Raw genomic sequence first — 12,653 nt, 5'->3', positions numbered from 1 at the left:
CGGGCCCCAGGGCAGCTGCTGGGGCGGGGGAGAGGAAGGAAGGGGCAGTTGTGTGGAGGGACCAAGTGCTGTGAAGTTTCTCTCCCTTGGTCGTCAGGCCCCGCCTCCCACAGGCCCCAGGCTGCACAGCCCGGGAGCCTCAGCATTGCTTACAGGCCTGGTTGGCCATCCGTCGTGGCCCCTGGCCATGGTGCTGACCCCAGTCCTCAGCCTTGTCTCGGAGGGGCTCCTGGAACCGGCGGCCCTGCCCACCCCTGGCCCCCTCGCCGACCCCTGTGCTCCTTGGGGCGGAAGCCTGAGGTTTCTGGCTCTTTTCACCTGCGGTGCTCACAGTTCTCCGTGAGAAGCAGGCGCGATTGGCGGGTTTTCCTAACACCTCCTGGGCCGGCCGAGGAAATGCGGGTCAGGGAGAGGCGAGGGCACCCAAGCTGCAACCAGCTGCTACCGCTGCTGCTGGGGGGTGCCTGGGGCCGGACCGGCGGGGGAAGCCTGGGGGCCTCTGAGGCCCCTGCCAGTGGTGGAGCCTGGACGTGCCTTCTCCTGACATTCACTCAGCAGCTGTGCTGGCCGACTGACTTCATTCCCTGTCTCCATGTGCCCTTGAGGCAACTACAGAGGCCACAAGACATGGTGCCATTCTAAACCTGGAAAAATTGTGGCTCAGAGAGGTGCTGTGACCTGCCCAAGGTCACACAGCCAGGGACTAGTATTGACACCAGAGCCTTCACTCTGACCAGAGTGGGACCCAGAGTCATGGACTTGTTTTTCAATATTGACAGGTCAGAAAGGGAAGAAGAGGGGGCTGTTATGTGTGGAGTCCCTGCCTTGGGCCAGGAACTGTGCTGGACATGTCACAAGCACTATTTCCAGTCTTTAAAACATCCTGACTGAGCCTTGACCCTGGTCACTACTGCTCCTGAGCCCTGTCCTGGGCATATACTGATCCCTGATCCCTGATCGCAGACTGAGCCCTGACCCTGGCCACTACTGCCCCTGAGCCCTGTCCTGGGCATACACTGATCCCTGATCCCTGATCACAGACTGAGCCCTGACCCTGGTCACATACTGATCCTGAGCCCTGATTCTGGGCATACACTGATCCCTGATTCCCGATCGAAAACTGAGTCCTGACCCTCATCATACCCTGGTCACACCCTGAGGATGGTCATCTGCTTCAGTCACTCAACCAGTTTCCATCAAGCCTCTCTTCTTGGCCTGGCACTCTGCCCACACCAGGCCAATCCCCCACCCTACCCCCACTGCCCTGGTTCCCAAAGCAGAGGCCGTGTAGACTTCAGGGCCTGTGCAAGCAGCTGCCCCAGTTTCCCCTCCAGGCCCTCCCTCTGGGCTTAGCAAGCCCCAGGGAATGTGGGATGCTAAGCGAGCTCTGGGAGCTTTCGGTGGAGGGAGATTAAGCATTTAATAAACAGTGCAGTGAAAATCAATACAGACAGTCAGGGGGAGGAGGGAGCCAATAGGAGCAGCGGCTCCAGCTGGCCTTGCCGGCTCCACACACTCCTGGCCACGCTGGCTGCAGCAGGCTCTGTGCGGCCCAGAGGGCGGATCAGCCCTCTTGCCCATCCCAGGGGCAGGCTGAGTTCTCCCCCACCCACCCCGCGCCCTGCCCAGGCCCCCACTAAGATAGGCATGCTCCCTGACATTTGCAGCCTGTGTGTGCTCGGCACGGCCAGGCCCAAAAGAGGCCCCAGGCATCCACCACCTGGGCCTCCACATGGGTCGGCCCCACACCCTAGGCCCTGATGTCCCATCCCTGCGGCCCTGCCAGGATGCCTCACTCCAGCTGTTACCAGCTGGGGGCCTGGTCTGGGCACCCCAGGATACAGTCCAGCCTTGGTGGTGGGCGGCCAGAAAGACGGACGTGCAGAGGGCAGTGAATGACCCCTCCATACCAGGGTGTCTCAAAGGGTGGCCTCAGATCCCTAGGGTCCACAAGGGTGACACTGGGACTGGGCCCCAGGGGGTCCTCATAGCCTTGAAGTCTGAGATCCACCTGGGGGAGAAGAGGGGCTGCTGACCCCCACTCTGCGCCCTGAGCCTCCGAGGCCATCCCTGCCTTCCTGGGGGTCAGCTCTTCCCATCTGCCCTATGCTAGCAAGGCCTCGGGGGAGGCAGTCCTGTGCTCGGTGGGCCCCCAGTGCACTAACGATGCTCACACCTGTGTGCCCTGCATGTCGGCAGCACCCCATAGGATGCCCTGACTTCCTGGTGCCCCCACCCAAGCAGTGGCACGTGCCTCCAGCGATGGAGTGCGGCCCACAGGGGCCAGGCCCTCGGAAGCCCCCAACCCGCTCCGTGCTCTCCGCCTGCTCGAGGGAGATACAGACAGACAAGGCCTGGGGGCTGGCAGGGCCGCAGACAGAGGGGCCTGGGACCCAGGTCACTGTGTGATGGAGACCCTCCTGCCATCCTGGAACTCAGGCCCCCATCTGCTGTGCCACTTGTTATAGCCTTCTGGGCCTGTCCCAGAAGACACAGAGGCCCACGGAGGGGAAGGAGGCCCCGGGCACACGCACATTTAGGGAGCAGGCAGCCAGACAGAGGAGCATACGTGCTTGAGAGCGTGTGATGGTGAGCATGTGATGTGCACGCGTGTACACGTGCATTGGTGTGTTACACGTGCATGTGTCCATGTGTGCTAGCACTTAGGCAGGTGACCTGAGCTCGCCCCTCCTCCAGGCCCCACCCCCACGCCCCCAGAGCAGAGACTTGGCCCTCCTGGCAGGTTCCAACAAGGACGCAGGCCCTGCAGGCTGCCTCGGCACAGCGTCCTCCCCACGCAGATGATAACGCTCCAAAAGGAGAACAAGGTGGATTTGACACAGATTCCACCACAGGTGACTGGGATGGGCCCCCAACCCGCCCCCCCAGGCTGGGGCTGGGTTTCTAAGGCATTAGGGTCCTCCGGGGAGCCCAGCAGGTGAGTGGCTCTGGCCAGGGCTGGTGAGAGCCACGTGCAGGGGCCTCCCTTGCCCACAGGCAGAGGCCAGGCTCCTCCAGCTGGCCAGAGCTGTCACCATGGCTCCCCAGGGAGCCTCACGGGGGCCCAGGTGATGCTGTGGGGCCAGCCTTGGCCTCTTTGCTGCTGCACCAGCTGCAGCAGGGCAGGCAACAGAGTGTGGCACAAGCCCAGGCCTGGGACATACAGCAAACCCTGCCCCAGCTGGGGACAGAGCGGGCGGCCGATTTACAGGCAGCCCCGGAGGACCCTCACATCCGCCTCGTGTGGGATGACCCCCGTGGTGCAGCCCACCCACCTACCCACAGGAGACACCCTCTACCTCAGGGAGGGGCAGAGAGCATGCCTGTGGGACCTGGGAGCTGTGAAGCACGGCGTGGGCCAGTCCCTTCCCTGCTTGGGCCTCAGTTTCCCCGAAGGATCAATGAGAAAGTTGGGTAGGATCCTCAGGGCTGTTAAGGTGGACTCTGGCCCCGCCCCCAGCCTGCCCTCCACCCCGGGGCTGAGATTCTTCTGAAGGGCAGACGTGACCACATCCCTCCTGGGCTTCCATGCCTTCAGTGCCTCCCTGTTTTCCCCCAGGGAAGCCAAACTCAGCCCTAGCTCCTGAGGCCTGTCCTAGTCCACTCAGCGCCCCTCCTGCCTCATCCCCAGCACAGCCCTGCCCATCCCTCCTTGCCCTGCCCTCCCCCTCCCTGCCCTCCCCCTCCCGGCCCATCTCCTCCTGCCCATCCCTGCCAGGTTCAGTCTTGTCTTCGTAAGTCCCTTTCTGCTGTGTCCTGTCTGGGACACCCTCTCCCTTGGAGCTGCTGGGACTCTGTCACCCTTGGGGAGGACTCCTGTCTTTCCCCAAGGTGAGGATGACCCCCCATCTCAGGGTCTCCACATCACTCTGCATAGTGAATCACAGGCCTGGAGTGAGGATGGGACCACTCGTTGGGACGGGACCTCAGGCTGGGACTGTGGGATGGGGTGGGATGGGGGAGCATCCCCTCTTGTGTGTCTCTCCCTGAAGCCAGAGTGCCGCTGGTGGAGACCAGATCCGGGGTCTGTCAGGGCACCCAGGGAAAGCAGGAGTGGGACGGGAGGGGAGAGGAGAGGGAGGAGTGACCGGGACATGCAGGGGACAGATGCCTTCATTCAACACAATGAAGGGAAGCTTGCACCTCTGGAAAGACATGTTGATATTTGGTGCAACAGAGACGTGGCAAGAACGTTGACCCGCTGAGTTCTCAGTCAAGTGCTGATGTTTCCAAGCCTTTTCCTCCCTCCTCTGACTCCCCAGCCTGAATCTCCACCACCATCTGACCTTCTGATGTCTGAGCCAGAGGGAGGGCACCCACCCCAGGACCAGGCTGGGATCTCCCAAAAGAGTGGAGGGAGTTTGCATGTTCATCTGCATATTGTTTGCATTCCAGTGAAAGGTGGAATGAATCAATCTTCCAGCTCCAGGGGTTGGTTCCTGGAACTGTAGCCCTCCTGAGACCTGGCAAGTATGTGCTTGCTGGGAGGGAGGCCAAGAGGGGGCCCCTGGAATGGACTTTACATGGCGATGATAACACAGCATTGCTCAGCACTTTAAAATTCACATGCCACCTTCAGATATTCACTCTCGAAACAACAAAGAATAGTTGAGAAGTCAGGGAGCATAATTCTCTTAAAAGTGGGGAAACTGAGGCTCAGAGACAGCAAGTCAATTGCCTAAGGTCACAGGACAAGCAAGTAAACTGGCAAGAATCTGGGTCCTGAAATTCTCTCCTGCTCCTCTGGGCCTTGGTTATTCAGCCTCCTGCCCCAACTTGACTTACACAATCCTCTGCCCAGAACCTAATGGGGAAAGATGGTGGCATTGATGGTAGTGATGATGATGGCGGTGGTGGGGATGATGATGGTGATGGAGGTGGTGGTGGTGGTCATGGTGATGGTGGTGATGATGATGGTGGTGGTGATGATGATGGTGATGGTGGTGATGATGATGGTGATGATGATGGTGGTGGTGATGATGGTGATGGTGGTGGTGATGATGGTGGTGGTGGTGATGATGGTGGTGGTGGTGGTGATGGTGATGGAGATGGTGGTGGTGGTCATGGTGATGGTGGTGATGATGGTGGTAGTGATGATGATGGTGATGGTGGTGATGATGGTGGTCGTGGCGATGATGATGGTGGTGGTGATGATGGTGGTGGTGGTGGTGATGATGGTGGTGGTGATGGTGATGATGATGGTGATGGAGGTGGTGGTGGTGGTCATGGTGATGATGGTGGTGGTGATGATGATGGTGATGGTGGTGATGATGATGGTGGTGGTGATGATGGTGGCGGTGGTGGTGATGATGATGGTGGTGGTGGTGGTGATGGTGGTGGTGGTGGTGATGATGATGGTGGTGGTGGTGGTGATGATGGTGGTGGTGGTGGTGATGATGATGGTGGCGGTGATGATGATGGCAGTGGTGATGGTGGTGGTGGTGATGATGATGGTGGTGATGATGGTGGTGGTGATGGTGATGATGATGGTGATGGAGGTGGTGGTGATGGTCATGGTGATGATGGTGGTGGTGATGATGATGGTGATGGTGGTGACGATGATGGTGGTGGTGGTGACGATGGTGGCGGTGGTGGTGATGATGATGGTGGTGGTGGTGGTGATGGTGGTGGTGGTGGTGATGATGATGGTGGTGGTGGTGGTGATGATGGTGGTGGTGGTGGTGATGATGATGGTGGCGGTGATGATATGGTGGTGGTGATGATGGCGGTGGTGGTGATGATGATGGTGGTGATGATGGTGGTGGTGGTGGTGGTGACGATGGTGGTGGTGGTGGTGGTGATGATGGTGGTGGTGGTGGTGGTGACGATGATGGTGGTGGTGGTGACGATGATGGCGGTGGTGGTGGTGGTGATGGTGGTGGTGGTGGTGGTGATGATGGTGGTGGTGGTGGTGATGATGATGGTGGTGGTGGTGGTGGTGATGGTGGTGGTGGTGGTGGTGATGATGGTGGTGGTGGTGGTGATGATGATGGTGGTGGTGGTGGTGATGATGATGGTGGTGGTGGTGATGGTGGTGGTGGTGGTGGTGATGGTGGTGGTGGTGGTGGTGATGATGGTGGTGGTGATGGTGATGATGGTGGTGGTGATGATGATGGTGGTGGTGCTGTCAGTGATGGTAATGGCAATGGTGACTTCGATGACGTTGAAGGGAAGGGGCCTGCCTGGTTTGCATGACTCAGGGAGCTCAGAACAAGAATCTGTGTAGCTCTTTCCTTGATGCTTCCAGAGCCAGTGGCAGCCTAACTTAACACCTATGTCCTTCTGCCTGTGACTATCCGCCATTCCCTCCTCCAGTCTGGAACCCTGAGAGGTGCTCCCTTCTCAGTGCTCTCCCCACATCCCACTCTGTCAGGCAGCCTCCTTCGGGCTGTGCTGGTGGAATGGCCTGAGGCATCCTTATTTCTGTCCCTGTACCAACCTCAGAGCTCAGGGCTTGGCCCAGGGTCTGCCTGACTCAGGCCCTGTCTGATGAGTGGATGCCTGAACGAGTCAGATGTGGAGATACTACAATTCAAGGGGAGCAGCTCCTTAGACCCCCAAGAACCCTCCATTGCTCCACAGCCCTCTTCTGCACCCCTGCCCACCACCACGTCCTAGGCCGAGGCACACAGCTCTCTCTGCCCTCGCACTCAAACCCGGCTCCACAGGGCCTCAGGGCTCTGCCTGTCCCGGGCTCACTGCTGGCCTGTGACTCCTACGTGGTCTCAGCCCCAAGTGTGTGTCCACATGCCAGCACACAAACATGCAGACACCAAAGCACCACCCCACCCCGCGCCCAGTGTCTCACTCACATATATACACAGCTGGTGCGCAGGGCCTGGATCACACAGACGGGCAGGGCAGAGCCAGACCGGGGGTCTGTTCTTCTGATCCCAGGATCCTGCTAACCCTGCTGCGCCCCACGTGGCCTCAAATGCCACCCGAGCCTTTGCAGGGACTCCAGTGGATGTCACCCGCTCAAGCTTACTCACTTACAAGGAGGGAGCTGTGGCTGTCAAAGGACCCTTTCTGGGAATCAACACTTGAGTGTTCCCTGAGTGCTGGCAGGGGTCAGGGTCCCAGGGAGAGAAAAGGGGGACCTGTTCTCCCTGGGCCAGTTGGGGATGGGTTCCCTAAACTGTTAGGAGGGGCTTACATGTAGACTCGGAGCCTTGGGAAGCAGACGCTGGGACATTCACAGAGTGTCCAGGAGGACCTCCACTCCAAGCTTGCCACCCTGGATGGCCCAGGAGCCTCGAATGCCCCTCCTGTCCCCTTCCCCTCAGGGACCAGAGCACCTGCTCCTCACTGCGAGGGCCAATGGAGTGTCAGCAACACATCTTCACTGATGCGTTTTCTCTTTTAAATCTTGGCTAATATAATATTTCAAGTACGCTGCAAAATGAGGGGACAACATGCATGGGGGCCACCTGGCCCGTGACCCAGCTTCAACAGACCTTAGCATTTTGTCATCTTTGCTTCAGATCTTTTCTCTTTTGTTTTTGTTTTTCTGTTTTTTAAGTATGCATTTTGGTGAGGAAGATTTGCCCTGAGCTAACATCTCTTGCCAATCTTCCTCCTTTCTTTTTCTTTCCTCCCCAAAGCCCCAGTGCATAATTGTATATCGTAGTTGTAAGTCATTCTAGCTCTTCTATGTGGGACGCCACCACAGCATGGCTTGATGAGCAGTGTGTAGATCTGCACCCAGGATCCGAACCCACGAACCCCAGGCTGCTGAAATGGAGCGTGTGAATTTAACCACTCAGCCGCAGGGCTGGCCCCTCTTTTCTGTTTTTAAGGGGTGAAAAGATTGCCAACACGCACGTGTTCTCCACGACGTTTGGGTCCTCTTGTCGCCCGTCTTCCACTTGTGCTTGAGTTGATCGTCCCTCTGCCTCTTTCCTTACCCACCCCTGGTTGTGCGCATTGCTCCAAACAGTGCACTGAGGCGTCTGCAGGTCCCTGTGACGTGGGCGAGCAGCATCCCACATCCAGGCCCTTCAGCAGTTGACCCAGCTCTACGTTTGTGTGACGAATCTGTGCCGATGGCTGCAGCTCTGTGCTCACTCCTTCTCACGGCTGCATAGTACTCCATCGTGGACTGGACCACCATGCTTCTGTCCATTCTCCTGTCCCTGGCCCCATTCCTGGAGCTGCCATTTCCCCGATGTCACGTACATTAAATGAGCTGTTGTGTGGACAAGCTCAGAGCCGTTGCCGGCCCGCACAAGCAGAGTATGTGTGCTTGCTCTCTCTGTGACAAGCCGCACAGACGTCCTCCTCGTGATGCCTTGGGTGCTTGGGGTGCAATTTCTCTAGGGTGCACACGCAGAAACAGAGGAATCAAAGGGCAGGCACAGCTGAGCTGTCCCAGCATGGCCAGCTTGCTCCCCAGCATGGATGCTCCCTAGGGCACACATACCCTCAGGGTGCTGGCTCTTACTACACTTGTCATTGTAGCCGGTCCTGCCTGGGGGACAGATGACCGTCTCCTTGTGGTTTCCGTTTGTCTTTCCCTGTTCCTCAGGTGTTCCCGTTGACCTTGGAGGCTGAGAGGCAGAGGGAAGAGAGACCTCGGAGCTGGAGTAGGTCGGCCAGAAGGCCTGGAGGGGCCTGCAGACTACTGCCCGGAGGCCCTGGGAGTGGCAGAAGGGACGGGCCCGGAGGCCAGGGCTGGACCGGGTGTGACAAGGTTCAGGGCCCTGGTGTGAGCACCAGTGGGAGTGGCCGCCACGGCCAGTGAGACCCCGCTGCCTGGGGGATCATCTTCCCTTTGCCACCTCCAGCTCCAAGCACACCAGGCCGTCCTGACCAGCAACCCCGCCTTCCGACAGACCTCGTCTCTGAATCCCCCGCGTCCCTCCCACTGGCCCGCCGGACACGCTTTGGACAAACAAACGAGCCAACGACCGAAGGTATGATGAACGAGCAAAGCAGTGGGGGACATTTCGCTTACAAGGAGGACGTTCACTAATTCAGGGACGCTAAAGTCATTCCCAGCCAACGGTGGGAGGTGACGGCTCTAGTCAGTCCCTGGGCAAGCCCTCCAGCCTCATCAGAGCCAGGCCTGGCCATGGGGCACAGGGCTGTGGGCTGTGCTTCCTTGTCCCCTCAGGCACCATTGTCCCCACGCAGGTCAGGAAGGGGCAGCTGCTACCTGCCTGGGGCCTCCAGACCCTCACCTGTCGACAGCCCCTCCCTCGCACCTGCCAGGCCCTGGAGAGAGGAAGGTGAGGGAGACGGGCAGGCTCCAGCCGACTGCTTTGGTCCTGACACTCCGGGCCAGGAGCCTCCCGCAGGGTTCCACGGCAGAGCCTGTGGGTTCTCCGGGAAAGGACACTCCTGGGGCCGGGCACTGCCCGCCCAGCCTGGGCCTGCCTCCGAGGCCCCCGCGCCCGCACCTGCGCCCCTCCCCACGCGGCCGGCTGGCAGGACGGGCAGGAGGCCGGGGTGCTTGGTGGCCTGGAATGTGATTCAGCCGGAGACGTGCCATTGAATGGCAGGATGTTGCCTGCCAGATTAAATTAGGCGCCTCAAAATTAAAAATACATATTTATTTTAACCGGTCGGGGTGTTCGCGGGGAGATGAAATATTACAAATTGGATAATTAAGGCAGCAGGGAGGGGAGCATGGCGAGATGGGAACCAGGAGGAGGAATTGTGCGCTCCCTGTGCTGCACCAATTTACAGGGAGAAAAAGGACTTGGACGCAAAAAGGAGAAATCAACAGGCCTCAGAAACCACTGCAGCTGACCCAGAGCGTCCGTCAGTGCTCACACGGGGCGTCAGCTCAGCAGAGGGACCGGCCAAGAGCCACGCGGGGCTGGGGGCAGCAGAGCCACACAGGCCAGCCCGGGCAGGGGCTGGCAGGAGGGCCCCCGGGGGGTGAGGCTCCTGGCACCTGGTGCAGCCCCCGCCTGCCACAGGCCACGAAGAGCACATGGTGTCATTGAGAGACCCTCTGCAGGCAAGGCCAGCGGCAGGTGGTGGCCACCGGCCCCGCCACGGTGCCTGGCGAAGATGGAGCTGGTGGGAGAGATGTGCCGCGGTGGACGGCGCCCTTCTCCCCGGTTCCAGGACTTCTGCACTACAGAAATAAGGACGTCGGCGGTGGGGCTGGGGCTGGCGGGGCTGGGACGCTGGTTAGAGGGAGGATGACATGGACTTAAGAAGACGGCAACACAGTGCTGATGGCAAAGGTGGCCGATCCTGAGGACGGGGTGGCATTCGGGGCCAGGGGTGATGCTGATGTCAGGCAGGCAAGGAGGGTCCCTGCTGCTGGGCAGGACTGGCTCAAATCCCAGCTCTGACCTCTGGGACCTGGGGCCAATCACGTCACTTGTCTGTGTCTGTGTTCCTCGAGGTCACGCTGGTGCAGTCAGAATATTCCCCAAGGGCCAGGGGGTGGGAGGGAACGTGGCAGGTAGGGCTGGTGTCACTGATGGAATTGGGGGACAGAGATATTGACGTGGAGAAGACCCTGTGCTGGGTGGGCCACCACGGGGCCTGGCGTGAAGGGCTGCCCAGTCCGGCTCCTGCCCGGACAGGTCCACGGCCCAGAGCCCAGCCTCTTGGATGGTGTGGGGTGGGTGGCAGGCCAGGGGCAGGTCCATGAGGGTGGCTATAAGGACGGTGCAGCAGGGCGTATGTGTGTTTGTGTGTAAAGAGGTGACGGTCTTAGCGCACGCCCACACCCCTGGAGTCACACCCCAGCGTGCACTCCCGCAGTGCCCAGAGTGGGACAGCCCGGCGACGTGGGTCACAAACGGGGCCACGGCTGCGCGGTTCGTCCCTCCTGGGCTGACCGCCTTCGTGCCCACGGCCGCCGGCAACCTGCCGGGCCCGGATTTAGATGGCGTGAAGAACGGCAGTTCCCCAGCCCCTGAGATGTGGGGGAGGCCGTTTCCCAACAAGTCCAAGGAGGAATGACACAGAGGACTTTCCTCCTGTCTCCCTGCCCCAGCCCTGGGGATCAGGAGTCACCTGACAGACGAGGCCTTTGGAGCCAGAGAGCTGACCGCGGGTGCTGGACATTCCTCCACCCTCAGCCACACGTGGCCCCTGCTGCGCGGCGCCCCACTTCCCAGCCCAGCCAGCGGGGTCCGGACCCATCTCGGTGAAGAGCAGAATCTAGGTTTCCCGCTGGAGGACGGGCTCAGCTCACTGCCCCCCGCTGGTGCTGGCGCTGAGATCCCCTGGGGGCTGGGAAGGAGCTGCCTGCTGTGCCCCAAAGCCAAGATGGAGGCCTGATGGGCAGACACATCAGAGCGTCCCTGGGACTCAGGCACCGCAAGGTCCAGGGACGTCTACATGCAACCTCCACGCCTCCGGAAGCCTCATTTCAGAGATGGAGCACAGCAGGTGGCTCCCCAACATCAGCGAGGAGGGGCGGGAACGACCCTGACATGAGGGCGTCCTGGTGTGTCCCCCACCCTGTCTCCGGCTGCTTCCTGAGAGCCCAGCTGCACGGCCTGGAGCAGAGGAACACCTCTGCGCTGGCACAGCTGTGCCCCGAGTCTGGTCGGAGACACCTACGGCTCTGCCACAATGTGGGCCTCAGGTCTGGCTGCGCCCGGCTCAGCCTGTACTCCTGCAGTGCCTCAGCCACTGCCGAATTGACAGGACAGTAGGTGTCTGCAACCCATGCAACCCATGTGTGTGTGCGTGCACGTGTGTGTGTTTGTGTGTGCGTGCGTACACACCTGTGCACATATGCACATGCATCTCGTGCAGACACAGAGTGCAGAGCGGGTGCATCCTGTGTGTATATGCATGTACACATAGACATCTGCATGCACATGGCACGCATGCATGTCTGTGCTCCCCCACATGTATGCATGCACGGGCATGAACATGTGGATCAGTGCATTGCACAAACACCTGGCATGCACACACATACACACACGGAGGGCACTCATGTGAATGTAAACATGAGCTGTGTGCAGACCTCATAGAATAAGTGCCCGTGCACATTTGTCACACGTGTGTATGCATGCCTGGCATGTGTGTGAGAGGAGGAGGGTGGAGTGGCAAACCCCTGTGGCCCTGGAGAACCTGGGGGGCACGACGGAGAAACCTCACTGACTGTATAAAGGTCACCGCTGTGCTTTTCACAGTTCCCCGGAAGGTGTGAAGTGCCACCTGCGAATTTTAAATTGGGCCAAATGGAGACTGGTAAAGTGGAAAAGCTCACGCGCTGTGTTGGGCACCAGCCCTTCCCCACCGAGGGAATGGCCACACCATTCCACCCCCCCTACCCCGCCCCTGAGTGTATGGAGTGCCTCACCCCCTGCCCTTCAGTGCTCCTCCTCCTACAGAAAGCCTTCCCTGTGTGCCCCAGGCTCCTTTCCTTCCTCAGGACCCTCCCCTCTCAGGATGCCTGAGCTGTGCGCCTCTCTCATAGCACATGTCTTCCCCACAGTATCTTCTGGGTAGCTTTCAGTAGCCTGTAACAGAAAACCCAACTCAAGCTGTCTTAAACTGTAAAGGGAATAGACTGACTCATGTAAATGGGAAGTCTAGACTGTATGGGTTTCAGGCAAAGTGCGATCAGGGCTCCAGCCATGCTTCTCTGCAAACCTCCTTTCTTTGTCTCATCCTCATGTGTTGACTCTGTCTTCATGAGCGCTCTCTTCATGGAGCGGCATGATTGA

The sequence above is a fragment of the Equus caballus genome, chromosome 9 (genome assembly GCF_041296265.1).
Source record: "Equus caballus isolate H_3958 breed thoroughbred chromosome 9, TB-T2T, whole genome shotgun sequence".
In the NCBI taxonomy this organism is placed as follows: Eukaryota; Metazoa; Chordata; class Mammalia; order Perissodactyla; family Equidae; genus Equus; species Equus caballus.
Note: the sequence above shows the minus strand (reverse complement) of the source record.